Source organism: Lutjanus erythropterus, chromosome 12 (assembly GCF_056507025.1).
Source record: "Lutjanus erythropterus isolate fLutEry1 chromosome 12, fLutEry1.hap2, whole genome shotgun sequence".
NCBI lineage: Eukaryota > Metazoa > Chordata > Actinopteri > Lutjaniformes > Lutjanidae > Lutjanus > Lutjanus erythropterus.
Genome location: NC_139328.1, coordinates 15,942,866 through 15,963,253, shown reverse-complemented (window position 1 = coordinate 15,963,253; position 20,388 = coordinate 15,942,866). Strand labels below are relative to the sequence as shown.

The 20,388-nt window shown below is 38.3% G+C and overlaps 1 protein-coding gene across 1 annotated transcript in view; it reads right to left on the bottom strand.

Annotated features, from left to right (window-relative positions):
* The window catches only part of greb1l (GREB1 like retinoic acid receptor coactivator), a 55,822-nt gene extending 37,443 nt beyond the window's left edge, over nt 1–18,379 (bottom strand). The window contains exon 1 of the mRNA XM_084731584.1: nt 18,268–18,379. The gene's annotated coding sequence lies outside the window, so the exon portion shown is untranslated. The remainder of the gene's footprint in view (nt 1–18,267) is intronic.
* Nucleotides 18,380–20,388: the final 2,009 nt, after the last annotated feature.

Below are 20,388 nucleotides of genomic sequence, written 5' to 3'. Positions count from 1 at the left end.
TGAGGACTCGCACTGTTGTTTACTATCCGGGTGGCAGTCCACGGCTCTAATTTCCTTATAAAAGCCCCACAAGCTTCTTCGAAAAGCCCCTCCTCCCCGCTGCTCGGGACTACCTGCTGGGCCCTGAAGTGCAAATCGGTGCTAGTGAGGATAGCAGATGAGCTAAGGTCATTCATGGCTTTCCAGTGGGCCACACAAACAAAGGCAAACATTCCAGCTGAATGCCATTGCTGAAGTCGGCAGCAACAGCGAGAAAGAGAAGGGAGAAGGAGACAGAGCAGGGCTCAGTGGAGATAATAGCCTGAGGGTGTGTGTGTGTGTGTGTGTGTGTGTGTGTGTGTGTGTGTGTGTGTGTGTGTGTGTGTTCTAGGGGATTATCTATGGAACTATAAAGCGGGGTGAACCAGGGTTTAAGGCCTGGTGTGACCAGAGGGAACGGGGGCAGGGTCCAGGGCCTGAGGAGGGGAGGGTGAACAAAAGGAGCATTTGGGCAGATGAAGAAGTCATCATCATTAAGCCACTGGAAGTTTACTGTCCAGTTATAAAACTCATTTCAAAATTAGGGGCTAGGGGGTGCGTGTGAAAGGGCAGTAGGGGAAGGCGTACTGACTCGCAGAGGAACTGTATAGTGCTAATTCATTAGGGGACAAGCAGGCTTTGTGTTAACACTAGGTTGATTGGAGTGGTGACCTTGCCACACACTCTGGCCCTGCGGATGAGTTTAAGGGCAAGGCATTTAACCTTAAACTAAATCTCAGCCACGGACAAAGGCTGGCATCATTTAATGACACAGGACGACCAAACAGATAACTGAGGCAGCACAAATGCAAAACAAGCCTTGTTAAATGGAGCCAAATCAACACTTTACACTTGTTTACAGTAAAATTATAGTATATTATACTATAAAAGGATAGCAGATTATGCTATTATAGGATATACCATTACAAACATTGCAGCACATTACTCATAAGAAAATGTTTCTTGTTTTTGCTGAATGAGTAGAGATGATCTAGTTCTGTGTACATTTTTATTAAAAGATACACATAAAAATACATACTATAAATAAACCTCCCCGAGTGCAGTCAAAGCTTTGTGTGTTTGAATCAAGAAAGACGGCCGGAGTAAGACGTCTTTGTATTAGTGTTCTCACAATGCTGGAATTTCTAACTTCGATGCAATACCATGAAAAATATTGATGTTCCATAAAATTTGCGATACTAAATGTGAAACAACATTAAATCATGTAAAACTTTAGATTTTTTATTAAAGAATAACAAGGCTAACATTACAAAGAGAAGCCTAACCCTCTGAGAAACGTTTGTTTTTCTGCTCGTTACACCAGGCCTTTAAAAATAACTAAATTACCTAATTAACTTGTCTCACAAATTAAGTAAAGTTAATAGTATCAACTCATGGTCAGAGAGAAGAAAAGCTCAGCTGGTACCGGTGGATCGATACTGCAGAAAAATGATTACTGAAAGCATCTCAAATATGAATTGATAACACACTGCTTTAGAATAATCAATTTATTTTAATTTCAATTTTTTTGTGTGTAAAATGTCCAAAAAAGTGAAAACTGCCTATTACAATTTTCTGCTGCCTAAGGAGATGGCTTAAAATGATTTTTCTTTTATCTTAGGCCAACTGTGCTCACCCAGTTCAGTTTACTAACATGCAGAACTTTTCAGAATTAATATATGCCAACATTATTTTACTTAAAATTAAAAAAAATAATAATAAATTATGTCGAAACTACTGCTGGGCTTACTTTAGGCATCTCAGGCATAAATAAGAAAAAACCAAACATATTTCATTGTTTACATATTTATAGAATTTAATAAATTGTTCAAATTCCAGCATGTCTGGCCAAAAACCATCATTCCTTTGATAACGTGAGCTGTATAAGCAGAGAGATGAGTTCTCATGGCCGTTATCCCTGATAGAATAAGTGAATGAAAGTGAAGGACGAGTGACAGTTTACAATGCTGTTCATGACTGTGTAATAAAATGGAAGGCCTGTCAGTGAACCCAATCTGCATTTTACAACGCTGTCGGGTTGAACGCCAGTTCACCTAAGTCGAAACAACAGGGAGAAACACAGGACCCTAATGCATTTATGGACTTATTCAGGGAAGCCATATTGAATAAGACAACAATGAGTTCTATTTCATACTGTAAAGCTGTCACTGGCTGTGGTCAAACACCGGTCAATGGTAAAGGCCAAGAGGAGGGGAGGAGGAAAAAAAAAAAAAAAACACGAGAAAGACCTTAAACGGTCAAAATGCAGCCTTTTGGAAAAATCACCCCTGACCTTTTAAAGAAAGGTAAAATTAAGCTTATTTTACATGAATTAACATATCCAGCCTATATCTTATCCAACTCTGAGAGAGAAATTGATCCTCCTCCATCAGCACAGCTTCTTCTAACATCTGGTCCACACCTAATGGCTCATCCCAGAGTAGATCTTTGATGATGGTTGACCAGGCCTTGTCCCGGCCATAAACCGTTGTTTAGACAGCCCTATTTGTTATGGGGTGTAAAAGGAGAGCCATGGATCACGTTGAGAGGGCCAACACTATCAAAACATTGGCTCTTATCAGATGACAGGACGAGCAGAGGGGTCAGGTTATGTTTCCAGGAGCTCTCCGCCCTCCCTGCCTCCACATCACACGTCAGTCAGACTGAGGGCCAGAGCATGTGATCATCAGCTCGCCTTTCATATAGATATAGAGACATTTTTCAACGTCGGTGCCAATGCAACACTTCAGCTTTGGTACAGATACCAAAACATATATGTGACAAAACAACTTCAACTTAAGATTCACTTATTATCTCATGATTTCAACCACATTTTTACTGTCTTCATCAGTCAATGGAAGGTGGCTACCAGATCATCACATGACGTAAATGTTGAATGTTTAAATTACCAAAATGATCAACTATATGAGGAAACAGCTTAAAATAATCTTAAAATTATTACTGAATATGATAATGAGACAAATCATCTCAGTCTTAATCTGCTACAATACAGATTTAATTGGCCTTTGTGTTAATTACTATGGTTTTATTTAGATTTATTTGTCTGTCATTTGATATTGTATTTGCTGCCAGGCCTGACCTCTTTATTAATAGATAATGTTTGATGTAACTGGAAAACCCTGATAAAAATGATGTTTAAAAAAAAAAAGATACAACAATGAACATGATCAAGGATTTAATGCCAGATTTCAGTACTACTAATACTACAAACATATTTCAACAGATGTGCCTGAAACAAGAACTGATCGATAAAACATTTTGTGGGAACTATTTTTATCATTCATCTTTTTCACAATAAAAATGCAAAACAACAGCTTCTTTCAGCATTTGAAATGTTAGGATTTGGTGCTTTTCTTTATATTATGGGATAGTGCACTAAATATGTTTGGGTTTTGGACTTCTGATTGGACAAAACAAAACATTTGAAGGAAGGTCACTGAAATTGACATTTTCCACTATCATCTGATTTTTTAATTCAAGATTAAAGATGGGGTAGGCAGTTTATTTTTGGCATCATTATTATTCCATCATGATTTGGACAAAGATAACCTTTAAGCATAATGTAATTCAAGTGGTTTGAGAGAAAACTAGACTTCTGCTTCTCCTCTTGGCTGTTAAGAAAATCCAGCCTATGATGAGAGACTTTGGCCAATCACGAGTCAGTAAGATGATTGATTGTTGAGTCTCATTTGCAAAACATCAGTATTTTGCAACCCAACAATCAACCATCTTTCTCCAGAATCAGCTACTGCACCTTGAAGTCATTAGTTGAGAGGTTAATTAGCAGATTAAATCCATAGTGAAATTAGTCATTAGTTGCAGCCCTACCCTCCTCTTTTAGAAATGCAGAAGTCACATTAAAGACAAAGACATTCATTGTCTGTGCCTCAAGGAGCTTCACTAAATATTTTGGATACCTTAAACTATTTTTTTTTTTTCAAATAAAGGATCACACATAAAAGACACAGATACAAAGAGAGGCGATCAACTCAAAGTTCAGACAAAGTGCTTCTCTAAAAAGTTCCCACATCTGACACAACTAACTCAATTTAGCTGTGCAGCGGCACTCATCCAGAGGACATAAGAAAGAGGTCTGTTGTGTTTATCAGGCATCCACCTTTCACAATAGGACCTCTCCTTTCTTTTCCTCCCTGAAAAAAAGTCTCAGCCACCTTGAATCCTTTTGAGTGACACCGTGACAAAGGAGCTTCTTAATGTCCTGACGAAGGAGCCTCCTCCCCTTTCCCTCAAAACTTCCTTACCGGGCGATCAGCTGTATCCATCATGCCCCCTCTTCCTGACCCCAGGCGGCACTGCTGCTGCATCAGCAGCGCCCCAACCCCCGTCACTCTGCTGCCACATCTCTTCAATTACCCCCCACCTTCCCGATTAATAAGCACCAGGTTGCTGTCGGTGACAGGACCCACACTTAAATCCCATCAGTCCTCCTTACTGCAGCAAGAGGCACGGCATCAGCAGGACTCTTTTTGTCTTAATGGGACAATGGAAGCAGGGCTGTCCTTTGTTGAGGGCTTGACCCCACACACAAACCGTGCTGATGAGAAAAAGTGACAGTAAACCTATTCAGGCCTTGTGCACTTCATCCTGTGCTGATCCCTCCGAGAGATGAGATACTTTACCAACTGGCAGATGTGACAGTTCAGACACCGCTCACGGACAATGAGGTGTATCAGGCAGAAATAACGGCTGATAAGGCCGTCGTGTGCAAAGTGATAGACATTTAGAATAAAAAGAAGAGAAAATGATTTCAAATGTGTTCTTTGTGTCTTTTTAGCCTTCTGCTTTACTAGACAGAAAGCAGTTCCTACTTAAAACTGCTCACAACAAGGTCTGCGGATTATCTTGAGTAACCAGGTCATGATTTTTGGTAAAGAGACACTGATTTAAAATTTTTCAAATTTATTTTTTTGTGCTTTAAGCACCACAAGATGAGTTCCATCTAGTCCCAGTCTCCAAAACTAAAAAAGTATTGTAGTTTTTAGCCCACTAGGCTACATTTGATTAACCTGATACACCAGATGATTTGTTACACAGAACCATCTGGGAAGTCGTCCTTAGAAGCTGGAAAAGGGCAGGAACTTTTAAAAAACACTCAGCAGGTGATTGGATGAACCATTTATCTATTACGTCTAACGCAGGCTAACTTCAACAAATCAGCAAGCGAAGTTGATCGGGAGAGGAGCGAAAACCTCTTTTCCATCAAGAAAATCTTTCAATGCCATTCTTTGCTCTACCGTCAATGAAGAAATACTCTCCAGTTCTAATATAACTGATGCTATCACAGTATCTATGCTAACCTTGCCAGTGGACGGCATTGTTTGTTTGAAACGAAACGCTTCTATGGATGCTTCTCGCTGTCATCACACCTAATACCACGTCTATAGCTGCGTCCAAGGACGCTAACGGGCAGATAATTGGAAAACTTGAACCCTGGCACGCTGGAGTCTCATGTGATCTTGCAAATCCAGCTGCAACTTAAGTTAGTTACATAAATACAATGTAACTACGACTGTAATACAAAATAAAAAGTATACAATATAAACTAATAAAAAACAGTCAGATAATGCTGCAGAGTGGACTACAAACAGAGACAGGCTGTTGCATCAGAGCAAATGCAGCACATTTTTCAATTAATTTCTTTTAGTGGTAAAAATACAGAACATCAAAGCCAAATATCAGCCATAGTTACAATTGTTCTACTTTTAATGGGCGTCATTCTGTCTAAAGATACTCCCTCATTTGATGTTTTTAATGACGATGGCGATCTCTGTCTAACAAACTACTCTAACATCTTTTAACATTCACCCAACCTGGTTGTGATGAGGTGATTACAAAGTTTACAGCATGTTCATATTCATCATTCAGTAATCCTTAATTGCTTGTGTTTGATCTGTATTTCCCAATCATGTATTCAGGGTTTTTCCATCATTAATCATCACTGATTATATATATAATAAAGTATGAAAAAGAATGCAAGTAAAAGACTGTGCTGCTGACTTTTCTATGTGCTGCTCTGGCTGTGCTTGAACAGTAAATGCGCACAGAGACAGAATGAAAAGAGAGAGAGGAAGAATGACCTGCCTGCCACAGAGGAACGTTGAGTCCTCGCAGCAGCAGCGCAGGACTGGCTGGGTCTTGGTCACCGTAGCCTTGGACAATCTGTGACAGCCTATGGAAAAGCATTCTGCTACAGAGAGCTCTCCCCCACAAACCCTGGCAGCATCAACACACACTGACCTTGTGTTTCAATATGAAGAGCGTGTGCGTGTGCGTGTGCGTGTGCGTGTGCGTGTGCGTGTGTGTGTGTGCGTGTGTGTGTATATGTGTGGGCAGCAGGGGGATTTTGGGACAATACATGTGAGCAAAGGCAATGATGCTGCTGTGGTGATGTGGGAAATCAAGCTGTTGTTAGCGCACATCTGGCTCCCTCACAGTAACAATACCAAATCCACAATTTACAATTTAACATGTGTCAGACAGATCTGTACAATACAAGCTTACATTTATCACAGCTAATCATCTACTGAGAGGAATTACACAACTAAATTGAGAGTAAATGTAGAGAAGACATGAGTCCAAAATACCTGAATCAGAACATAATGCAGATTCAGAATACATATGTATTTTATGTATACACACACACATATCAATACATCGGTTTCAGTTTTGATAGCACAGCTATATTGATTATATAAAGTCCCTTTTTTCCTTGCAGAACATAATGTTTGCAATGATTTTCTTTTTGACAAATCTGTATTTTTATAGGCAGCATTTTGTTTATATTTGATCCTTTTTCCTGACTGAAGTTGTTATATTTGTGTTTTTCATATTTATAGTTATTCATAATTACTCAAACTACCACTCAGAGTTTACTGTTTCAGTGCCCTGATGCCAATAATAATGAATATTTGCTTATATTTTGATGTTTTGTTTTTTTTTTAATCTCTAATATTGGCATCATCCAAAAATCCAGTATCAGCTGGGCTCTATGGCAGAAATAAATTCTGATATTGACATATCAGCTGAGAGTCTTTATTTTTATTCCAAATGACGTCAGGGCACTGAAAATGTAAAGTATATAATCACTGGTATTTTCAATAACTATTAATAACTATCTATTGAAGAAACATAAATAGAACAACTTGAATTTGGAAAAAAAGATCAAATACACATAAAATGCTGCAAAAATAAATCCAATCTACATTATGTTCTGTAAAAATATTGGATAACATATATGTTGCACTAAGTCAGTATACCACTAGTTGTCTCTTACAATGTCTGGTATATCCTGAAAAAGTTACCTGTTGCAGCTGGCACAGATTAAAAGTTGAATCAGAAATGCAGACAATGATCAAACTACCACGTCAATCAATAGATAGAAACCCAATATTTTGATGAATCATTCAAATGTTGTTAAGGACATGACCCTTGTAGTAAAGGCCAAAACAATGACATTCAACCTAAAAACCATTAACTTTCCTTCAGACCGACTGCTGCACTGTGAACCATCCTGAGGCAGAGCACACACTGTACTCTTTAAAAAGAACACGCGAGCAGTCATTTTTGGCCGCAGGTATTGTTCCACTGGGGTTGGCATCTGCACACAGGGGGGGAAACACAGCAGTACAGCCTGTGAGAACACACTGTTCCACAACATTACTGTGCGAGAAGGGAATCTCAGCTGGATGCTTTCCAGGTTTCAATGGCAAGAATGAGGATATATTATTACTAAGTGCTCTCCACAGAGCCGCATGCACACTTTGCTCTTCATGAGCTCACATTGATGTAACGGAGCCCACAAAAAAGAGATTGATCCAAAAAGAAAAAAAAGGAGGAGGAACACTGTAGACATGAGATAAGCAGCACTTCATGCCAGAGTTTTGCTGTGTTGCGATGCAACATGCATGGGCTCAAGGTGACACATGGTGTCAGGGTTATAGGGTTCATTTGTTTATTACGGCTGCAAGTGAAAGACCTCAACTTAGGAAACAAAAGAATGAAATTCCTCCTTCACCTTGACATGTCATCACTCCCTTGCGAACACACACACACACACACGCACGCACTCGCGCTTAATGGTGACCCTTTGACTTTGCTGTGGACATGCTTCCTGACAAATGACTTGGCCACATCCAGATAAGTTCCATTCATTTGTATCAGGGAGCTATTTCAACTTTGATCTGGGGGTGGGAGGACAGATAAAAAGACCGCAATGGAGGTACAAAGTTGGAGCTTTTAACTTCTTATGACAATGTCAGCTTTGCATTTAGATTCCTTTATAATCTACCAGAGGTGGGATCAATTCATTGTAAGTCTTGCATTCTGAAAACAGAGCCTTGATTTATTCTTCGTGCAACTTGTTGCATGAAGGTGAAAGCTGTTGTGGCTCAGACTGTAATTTTCAACCCACATGTTTTGCATACTGCAATTTGTTTTTTTTTGTTGACGACAGCATTAGTTCTTGTACACAATCAAAAATGATCTTTGGTAGATTTTTTTTCATTTTTCATGGTTCTCTCCTGCAACTTGCTGTCAGAGTGTTTCAAATGAAAATGGATCTGAGGAATTAGGCGTCGGCCTGCTGAGAATGAATAGCGCGTTAATTCAGGAAATGAACCGATTCACACTTTTTAAACAACAGACTTTAATCTTTGGTCTTGGGGAGGTTTTTCCAAGTCTTCAGGCTCAAGTCCAAGTTAAGTCAAAAGTCATTTGTGTTCAAGTCCAAGTTGAGCTGCAAGTCACTCTTAATTTTGTCAAGTGGAGTCTACAGTCATCAACTTTGTGACTCTAGTCTGACTTAAGTCCAAATCATGTGACTCAAGTCCACACATCTGCAGTCTACTGTGTAAAAGTGCCATAAAAAGAGTGGCATGAACAGGAAAGAGTATCAAGGGAGGTGGGAGGACAGAGAAAAGGAGCACAATGGCAGTACATATTCAGAGGTTTTTACTTCTACTTCGTTGACCACTTCAGCCTTGCATTTAAATTTCTTTCCATTCTGCCAGAGGTGGGATCAAGTCATTGTTTTGCTAGTTTTGTTAATTCCAAGTCAAGTCCCAAGTCTCAAACTTTGAGTTTCAAGTTCTAAACAAGTTATCATGCCAAATGTAACACCAGTCTAACGGCAACTTTTCAACCTGTACAATTGCATGCTACAATTTGTATTTTTTTGTTGATGACCATACAGTTTTGTACTTAAATTAAATTATCTTTGGTATTTTTTTTTTCAACTACAGCTCAGATTGGTTCAAAGTGGATCTGGAGAATTAAGTGTCGACTTGCTGAGAATAATTAGTGTTAACATTAGCTGATTCAGGAAATTAAGGGAAATTAAATGACTTGCGAATTCACACTTTTTAAATAATACATTTTATAACCTTTGGGCTTTGGGGAAGGTGGGTTAGTATTTTTAAATCACAAGTCCAAGTCACCAGTCACTGTGTTAAAATCCAAGTTGAGCTACAACTCTTTTTTTAATTTTGTCAAGTCGAGTCTAAAGTCAACAAATTTGTGACTCGAGTCCACACCACTACAATCTGCCACGAGAAGAACTGTATGAATTAGAAAGAGTGTCATCTGTATCTGTTATAGAGACAGAGGGCTGAGATAAACTAGAGGATTGGGTTCACCGAGTTGTTCGGTGAGTCAACTAGGAGAACCAGTGGTGTTAGATAAGAACCTGCCCTGCATGTCAGAATCAGAGATAACGAACAGGACAACAGGAAGTGCCATCTACCAGGGTCGTGTTCCACTCATGCATAAATGTACACACACACTCACAGACACACGATTAGCATCCCAAACCTCCCTTGTGACAAAGGGCAGGATGTTCAGGCCAGTCTTTTTGGCTGTACTCCTACGCTCTGCATGTCCTATCCTGCTGACTGTAAGTTCCTTTCATCCATCACTGAAGGCCACATTATAAGGCCGTGAGAAAGAAAGACATTTTTGTTTTGCTTAGAAAAAATGTCACCATCACAACCTTTACTTTTCCCCTTTCACCCTCGGGCAGGCTATAGACACAGAGATGCAAAGTAGATTCATAGCCAGCAGCACAAATTCATGGTCAGACAGAACAGAAAAGTTTGTTATGCAACTACAAAAAAATGCTGGATCCCAAAAAGCTCAACTGGCTTTAAAAGATGAATAATACCAATAATTTATGAAGATGTGGAAATTTATATAATTTGTATTGAATTTATGGCTTAAAGTATGAAATGAGTGGATAAAAGTTGAAAAGAGAAGAGTTGTAAAAGTGGGGAGTGGATGAAGGATGCAAAATTAAGCTAAGCTAATTAAGCTGAAGTGTAGGCTGGGAGCTAAACTAGCTGCTGTACTAAAAAAGCTGCTGAACAAGTGTGAATATTCAGAAAAGAGAGAATTGGTCTAATCAATATGAATATATATGAAGGTATGTAGATCAGTATGGTTTGAAAACTGGAGCTAATATAACAAAGACATGGAGCAATGGCTCTTATTTAGTCAGGGTTAAATGTGGAGTCAATTTTAAAATTAATTTGATGTTTTGAATTGTACACTACAAATGAATTGCTTCAAAGCACTCTCCCCAAAAATCCATGTAAACATGAGCTGGTTTAGTTTAATAAAACATACTAATCAGTATGCATTATAGGTTTTTCATTTAATATATTTTCACTGTTTTGTACTCAAAGGACATGAAACAGCCCTGCTCCCACAGGGGAAGCAGAAAGCTCAATATTTCTGAGCTGTATCACCTATTTCTACATCTACAACTTTGTTTACAGTAAAATATATTTTTCGGCTGTGAGTAGCTCCTCCATTTACAAACAACGGGCCTGCAGCTATATTGTTTTAGTATTTGATTCATCGCCATTTTGTTGTTTAGTCTGTGAAATATCATATCACACAGTAGTGAAAAAAATGCCCATAGGGTTAGAGCTCAAAATTGATGTATGTAAATCACTTGTTTTGTCAACAACAAGTCAAAATCCTTTAAAATATCCCCTTTGCTAACATAGTAGATGAAAAAAAAAAAAAAAAAGCAGATATTCACATTTGAAAAACTGAAGCCACTGAATTCGGGAGCATTTTTTTTTTTTTTTTAGAAAATTGGGTTTTAAAAAAGGATAAAATTTCTGTTGATTATTTTGTTATTATTATCATTTTTGGATTGACTAATTGATTAATTTAGAGGTATTCAAACTTTTTCATGTCAAAGAACCCCATAATAGATGCACATTAAATGACAGACCCCCGATTTGATGGATTTTACCTCGAGGAATTCCCTCAGTTAAAATATCCTGTTCCTCCTTCAGCTGGGGACCCCCTACAACCCACTGAAGGACCCCTGCTGGCACCCAGACCCCAGTTTGAAAACTGCTGGATAGATTGACAAAAAGTCAGAGCTCTAAACAACAAAAAAAAAATCTAGAGAATTTAGCCTGTAAAACTTCTGACTCTTGTTACTTTTTTCACTGGTGTGAGGATGCTATACCCTCTAGTGTGGCTACACAGCTAGCTTTAAACATCAGAATAAAATTAGAATAAAATAGGTGCGAAAAAACAAACAAACCAACTGATTAAAATAAAATGAAACAAAATGAAATAAGTGTTCCACTTCTTGCAGGTGAAACTAAGATATAACAGCTGATGGTGGAGGTCTTTGAGGAGGAAGCCCCACCCCCACCAGAAGGATCAATGCACATAAATGGAAGAGGTCACAGACCTTTGACATCTCCTTTCAACCGGGGGAGGGGCACAGGCCTTTGTGAGATTGGCTTTAATGATCCAATTGTCAACTGTGTCATGCACATTCATACAGTACATACAGTTTGTCTCACATTTTCATACCTGAATATCGCCTCTGTATGGGAGATCAATAAAGGATTGATTGTCTTATCTTATCTTATTTCGCTCCACCCTGTGCACACGCCACCACTACTGCATGTCTGTTTACTAAACCATCCGGCCGCAAGTGTGAGGTTTGGATTAAAATATAGCCCTGTATCTCACTTTCTGTCTGCATCCAGCTGCTTTGTTTCTCTCTTCATCACTCCCCACATCTGTTTTATCCTCCTCTCCCATCACGCCCCGTCCTCAGCCTCCCCTGCTCCTCTTCAGACCTTATCTGTCCTCTCGCTCCCTCCCTCCACTTTCATGCTGCATTTTTTTTTTTTTTTTTTAAAGAGGATGGGTTTGGTCACTTAAAAGGCAGGCCAAGGCAGCAAAAGACAACCACTTTCTAAGATCCTTTGATGCATTTTTCTTTGCAGAAATCCTACTGGCAAAATACCAGGAAGTGAAGCATTCCGTAAATCTATAAATTTTTCAATTTGTGATGCCAAATTAAAGCAATCGATTACTTTTGAACAGAAAAATCACTTGATACAAGTAGATCAGACTTACTGCTACAGTAAGAAAAACATATAACCCTCATGCCACCGTTACAGTCTGTAAATATTTTTTTTTTTTTATAGACACTAAAGGAACATGGTGTTCCTTGGTGTTCTTGGTCCCTGAATAAAGGTAAAAAGTTTATGAGCGTCCATGCGGAACACATCTGGCTCTGTAGATCAGCAGCGAGATGCTATTTGATTCTGACTTGCATTAAACCCAGTTACTGCTAAAGCAATAAAAAGATCTCATTAAAGAATCATAAAATATATCGCTGGGTAGTGAAATGAATACACAGCTTCTATGTGTGGTGTTTGTATTTGGTTTAACATGCATTTTAATTCTTATTTTTATACTTTTTTTAATCCTTCTATCTTGTTTTCTTTTGCTGCTGGTGTCTGAAAGGCATGCATTTTTTGTATGCCTACAATCAGAAACAAAATATCCAGTGTTATTATTTGACAGTGATGGACTGTAACTAAGTGCATTTACTCAAGTACTGTGCTAAAAAACATATATTCAATTTTGAGCTGCTTCTACTGTACTTTACTTGAGTATTTCTTGAGTATACCACAATATTTCAGCAGGGAATATTGTACTTATTGCTCTGGTATATTTATCTGATCCAGTTATTGTGTAAATTAATGTTCAACCAGGGATACTCATGATTAATCATTAATCAATACATCATCATTAGAAATTTAACCAAAACTTTATCGACCATTAGTTTACATTTTGTTTACCATTTCTCCAGAGCTCACAGATTTTTTGCACAACTGGGTTTGGTCAGCCTTTTTAGCGTAGAAACACTACAAATGCGGTGCCCCATTTGACATGATTTTGTTCAAGAGACCCAATTTTTAGGATACGAGAAACTCATTGTTTCATTTTTTCTATTCATTCAGATTGTTTGTTCAACTGTAGATGAAAGAAAATACACAACACTTGCAATCGTATATTCAACACACAAAATATATGAGCTATACACAAAGCATGTAAAGTCTGTACACAACGCTATATAAAGCAGTTAGCATTAGCTTCATCTCCAACAGTTACAACATTAAAATGCTGCTCAGACATGAATACAATGGTAGTAATGATGAAATAAAATATCTATCAATATACTTTTAATTTGATATTTTAAGTACATTTTATATTTCTATATTTCATACTTATTACATACTTTTACTTAAACAAACTACAAGAATTTTTTACTGGTCGTGAAACAGTTTCACTTTAATACTGATGCCTCTATATGACCTACATACGCAAACAAGACCATCACAGAGAAGATCGGTCATTTCCATATAATTATTTCTATATCTTAGCGCCTGCGGCCACATCAGATTTTCCTTGAAGTCAGATGAAGTAAGCCTGTGTTTACATTTTCCCAAAGGTAGGGTTAGGGTTAGGGTTAGTGTGTTAATCAGTTAATAGGAAGCAGAGGGGATTTTTATTTAGATTTATTTGTCTTTTTGTGATTATTACAGTGGAAACACCTGCTCAGTGTCCACAGTGGCCTCTAAAATCAACGCATTAAGTTCCTTGCAGTGACTTTAAATAAGGAAGATTTTAACACAGTACTTTTACTTGTAATTGAGTACTTTTTACACTGTGATATCACTACTTTTTAAAAGATCTACATGCTTCTTCCACCACTGGTGATGGCTTATGAATTTTCAGATCATATACTGTGTTTAAATGACACAATCGTCTGTCCGTGTCAACATACACAGCATGTGCCACCACAAAGGAAAATCTGAAAAGATGGTCCTGACTTCTGCCTCAGCAGCAGTTTGATGAATGACAGCTATTTTGAGGACCACCTGTTTTCTGGCTCCTCCAACGTCGTGCTCAAAAAAAAGTGTGAAACAATAGTGAGATGATCTCTTTGGTCGGGATTTTGTCCCTTGTACCATCTGTACTCGGGATCAGAGAGAGGCCCGCGGTCGCTAAGACGCACCTCTGAAAGGATCAAGAGGAGCATCTGCCTGATTTGCTGACCAGTCCCAGCGGTGTTCTTGTGATCTGAACTGCTGTGTTATATTGCGAATGATCTGTGAGGGTGAAAAGATTTTTCCTCACTAATCAATATTTAAAATGATATGCTTCTGGAGTCAAAGCAGAAACTGAAACCTCTTTGTTACCGACTGGATTGGTAATCAATTGTTATGTATGCCTTTTTGTTATGACACTGAACACAAATCTGAGCGATCTGTCACATCCCGCCTTGTCATAACAGAGTGCAATAATGAGAAAAATGGTGGGTGTCAAATGAACATGACTCCTCTATTTTTTCTCCAGTAAAACAGCGACACTGAGGGCAAACTGAGCAAACACAAGGCATGAACAGCAAACGAGGAGTCCTGATGTGCTCCAAATGATAGTGAGGGAATAACGAGAGGGAATGAATCAATGTTACCGTGGTGACAATTTCCTTATGAGCCCAGGCGCTACCTTTTTTTTAAGTTAAAACAAACTTTTTACAGTGTACAGCTCTTGTCCACAGGGGCCTCCAAAGTCAACACAATATGAAGGTTTCTTGTAGTAGCTTTAAACAAGGCATCTTTTGAGGTTCACATCACTTAATTTTTATTTAGGTACATCTCATTTTGGTTCATTTGAATTGCTAAAAATGCACTTTTTCAACAAGGAGAAAACCTGCATGTGTGTACGAGTCATGAGTCAACTATATCCAACTCATTTACAGTATTCCTGGAGCCAATTTATTGCTTGTGTTTGAGAAGAAAAAAAAAAACTGGATGACGCAATCACACAAAGAAAACACCCACTGCTGGATCTCAACTGCCCAAGGTTTTCACAAAGCATCATGGGACGGAGATGTCTCCTTCAAGGCTAAAGAGGGAAACCTGTCCGAGCGCAGGAGCGGTGTCACGGGGGCCTTAGTTATCTCCTCCCCAGATTAAGTCCCAATTGTTCACCGGGAACAAAGGCAGCCAGTGAAGAAACCAGCCCCCCAAGGGCCAGATGGTCAGCGTTCAGAGCCCCCTGACCCCTCCAGCCCTTGCCCTCTCTTGACAGGGCTGCGCGTGCTCCAGGCGAGACAGGCCACCCAGCAAATTCACAATCCACACTGAGCTCGTACAGAGCATGTACTCACGTGACAACTGTCTGACTTAAAGTGATGTTTATGAGTGCAACTAACAAATATTTTCATTATCGATTAATCTGTTGATCAGCTTCTCCATTTTGAAAAATTTTGATTTCTGTTTCCTAAAGCCCAAGATGACGTCCTCAAATGTCTTGTTTTGTCCACAACCCAAAGATATTCAGTTTACTGTCACAGAGGATTAAATAAACCAGAAAATATTCACATCTGACAAGCTGAAAACTTTGGACTTTATTTCTTATAAAAGAATGGTTAATTTATTATCAAAACAGACAATAAATGTAATGTTTGACAGCTAATTACTTAACTGGCTAATCGTTGCAGCTCTAGTGATTTTTTCTTTAGTGGACTGTTATTTTTTTCATCAGATGTTCGGTTGCAGAGGATAACCATTAATGTCAGAAATGACAAATCTGAATATCTGAAATATCTGAAACTGAATATCTTTGGTTTGTGGACAAAACAAGATATTTGAGGACATTTCATGGACCAAAGAAGTAATTGATTAACAAGAGCATGATCAACAGATTAATCTGTGATGAAAATAATCCTTAGTTGCAGCCCAAGTCGACATAACAGCCTCTCTGTATCTGAGGAACATCTGTACTCTGCTTGTACTGTGCATGTAATTGTGATTAGCTCAAATGACATTTTGAAAGTACAGGAGGGGGTAGTGTGGAGACACGAGGAATGCAACCTTTGGGACATGAAACATGAGGACTGGCAGATTAGATGTAGTCAAGACAGACTGGTTTGCCTGTAATTACAATGACAAACCACCAAATACATCTCCTGGTCACTCTCTTATCTGATACGAAGCCTGTTTTAACAGCCTCCCTGAGGCAACTGTAACAGCATTCAACAGGTAACAAAGTGTAAATGAGTGGCCAGGTTCCAAATATACTTGACGTGACTTTGTTAACAGATGATTCATCAGCCAGAGGGGCATTTTCAAAAGATGAAATAAAATGCTTATGTGCAGTTTGAGGCAGCACAACAATTCTTTAAATAGGGAAGACTGGGGTCAATTGTAACATTTTTTACATTTTTCTCCAAAACTCACAAACTATTGTCATCTTTTGATTTAAATAACATATACAGTATATAAGAACGCATTAATAATACAACAGATGTATTTTCACAAATACGTACAAGACTATTATATAAAATTTAATGCAAGAAGTCAGAAAAATAAGTCATCTTGACCTACTGCACAAGGATTAGGCAACTATTCTAGTAGTAAGACGAACTAAATTTTAATTACTTGAATTGACTTCAATGCAATTTTACATTTAAAACTACTACAATAAGTTTTCAAATGAAACCACCTAGGTTTAATATTAATGCCTGTGTGACCTACATAAGGAAAGACAATCAGCGAGAAGATTGGCCATATCTATAAAGTTATTCTTCATGGGTGCCAGAGGGTTAGAATCTCCTTGAAACCACATTAGCGAGATAAAAATAAGCAGGAGGAGAATTTTTATATACATAATTTCATTTTTGACATTATATTTTCTGGCTAGTATGGTGGAAACACTGCTGCTTTTGTCCACAAGGGCCTCCAAAATCACCATAATATGAATGTTCCTTGTTGTGGCTTTACTTTTAATGAAATATGTTCCGTTTCTGGCACAAAAGCATGTCAAAGATACAAACAAGGTGCTTAAATTAGGCCATGCTGCTTGGGGACCATTGTAACTCAGTGTTACAACTGCCCCTGATCTTGTCCCCATGATAAAGTCTTGTACACTAGAGGGGAACACCTACAAACTGTACATTAGCATTGTTTGTTCCTGTTCATTTTAACCAATAACCTAAACATAAAATTGATGAGTTTAAAATTCCAATCATCTCAACTTCAGACAGCTTCATACCTCAAAATCTTTTGTTGTTGGTGGCGATGTTGTTGAAAACGTTAAGAGATGATTGATCCTGCTCATTTTCCACAGACACACAGAGAGAGGCTCCTACTGAGCATGTGCAGAGTAAATGTCATCACTCTAGCTTGTTTCTAATTAGAGAACATGAGTGTGTTACAACTGACCCTTGATAAAATTGTCCCCAGTCTCCCCCAAAGATAAATTATTTGGCTGTTGACCTAAAATAAGGTTTCAATGATCTTGTTTTCTGCTACAGGTTTCACAAAAGTTCCACACTGACATTAATATTTTACTAAAAAAACGTTTAGTAAAACGCTACAGAGGCTGAATGCAGGTTGGTTGTAAACAGTTGAGGCTGAGCATCACTGACAGCCACGACATTATAGGCAGGGCTCGTTAATTTATGCAAATAAAGGAGTAAAGTAAAAAAAAAAAAAAAAAAAAACAGGTTTAAAAACGATTTTCATGCAGTATTTTCGAGCATTCAAACCGGCTGACTGACTTACTTGTTAAGTGATTGTAGCTCATTGCCTCTTTTCATAATACACTTTAATTACACTTTGCTATAAACCCTCCTGCCCAGTTTCTTCAGCAGTAGTTTTTTTTTTTTCATCCCATATGAAATTCACTGATGAAACAAACTTTAAGCATCTGTTTCTGCCTCGTTGACGGACCGACCCCTGGCTGCAGGGCGCCCATCCTCCGGAGAGCGTTAATAACAGCCCTAATCCTTGTTTATGATCACTAACATTGTTGTTTTATGACATGCGGTTTGACGTAAGTGTGGGGATGCAGAAAAGCGGCGAGCATGCCTACCTTTATCCACACGGAATCGGCTCCGTAGGGGCAAATTTGGCTCCAAAAACACCACCACCTCTGCTGTTGCCTGCGCTGCTGCTCCTGCTCGGGTCGTTGTGCTCTGCCTGCCACAGCTGATCTGATCTGCGCACCGCGAGGGAGCCGCCAAGTGACGTCAGGAAGTTACTGTACGTACCGTTTGGCTCACGTGAAGGGGAGAAAAAGTTCAGTTCAGACTATTGCTGTTATGGTAGGATAAAATCACACACAGAAGACAGTGAACTATTAGCTCACAAATGTACCATGGCCCATATTAAACAGGCCACCTCACAATGTCATGAATGGATATTAAAACCGGTACATAAATTCCTCCACATCCACATTTTTTTCTTTTTGCCACAGTCGCTGTAGTCTTTGCTTGTGGTGGTAACGCATGTGTCTCTGTGTATCATAAAGGGTCTAGACCTGCTCTATATGAAAAGTGCCCTAAGATAATTTCTGTTATGATTTGACACTACGCAAATAAAAATAAAATTATATTGAATACAACATATATATAAAACACATTATTATTTTCAGCCTACCTGCAGGTTACGTTTTTTTTTCCAACTACAGATATAGTCCTGTATGAATTTTCTCCTTAAGTAGTGTATATAGTAGGATATTCTCCTCTTAAGTTAAAACATCTCCCTCTGTCGGCAGAAAAACAGAACTGATGCATTGAGCTCAGGCTGTACTGTTAAGAACTTTCAGAAACCATCATTACCAAAAAAAAAAAAAAAAGTATGGGCCTACATCTTTAATCGATATAAACTGATATAATAATTAAGAAAAAGCAGTGAGTGGCAGCGGGTTCAGTAAATATTTCAGTGCCATTAAAGTCAAGATCATGGTCCTCAAGCTTCTGAACAGTTGAGTTCTCATCATAAAAGTTGTAGACCAGCGCCCTCTGTTGGGTGACACGTTGAACAACGAAAAAAGTGAGCAAGAGAGCATAAGTCTTTTTTTTTTTTTTTTTTTAAGTATGCATGTCCCTACGGTCATTAATTTTATATTAGGCTATTATTAGATTACATTAAGAAGTAGTTACACAGTTATTATGTAGCAAGATGTAGCAAATATTTCTATTATGTATCAGAAAGGGCAAGCATTTAGATAGTTTATCACATTCCCTGTGTATTCCTGCACTGACTGTTTGCTCTGTGCTGACCACTGATCTAAGACACACTTAATGTACAGACGTATAAAACATATCTATGATTTGCTTTGACTCAGTTCTCAAATGAGAATTACATTGTACGTTAATTCAGTTCTGAGAACAATTAGTTTGTTGTTCACAGCAGATTGGAATTTTTCATTCATTGAGGCAAATTGCACACATCCTGGCAAATGTGTGCAAAAAAAAAAAAAAAAGTACAACTGTCTACAGATTTGTCAATAACCACTTGCACATGACCTCCTGATCAGAACTGATGAGTTGATTCTCAGTTAAATTTTCAAACTCTTCACAGTTTCTAAACAGTTTTTCATCGTTTGAACCATCGCATGCAAAACAATCCTTTCAGTTATCAAAATCTGTTGGACATATATGTATAATTGGCAAATGAGCTGCCAGGTGACAGTGAGACATTTTTCTGTCCCCTGTATATGACTTTACGTGAAAGATCAAAGGTGAATTTTCTGTTCGCAGTACTTGTAACCAGGGGTGTAGTGGGGGGTCAACCCAAGTAAATTCAGTTTATCACCTGTATGAAATACCACTGAGAGTTAACTCATCTATTTTCAAACTATAAACTGTAAACTGTAGTTTACTCACCTCCGTATTCACCGCTACATGTAACACACTGCTTAACAAATAGACTGACTATACAAATGTGTAGGAGGATAGAATGAAATGTGTGTATCCTTTTTCTGTCTACTACAAACTGAAATTTGAATCTAAAAACTCAGTGTGATACATTCAGATGGACAAAAACACTACAAACTTGCATAGTAGAGTAGACAGTCAGTGTGTCAACAAAAAGTATAACAAAACAGAGATTTGTACACCGAGAGACATTTTCAGGATTGACTGTCATGATGAAAAACCATCTACATCATAAATAATTTTGACCAGTCCGGCTCACACGGTGACAAAAC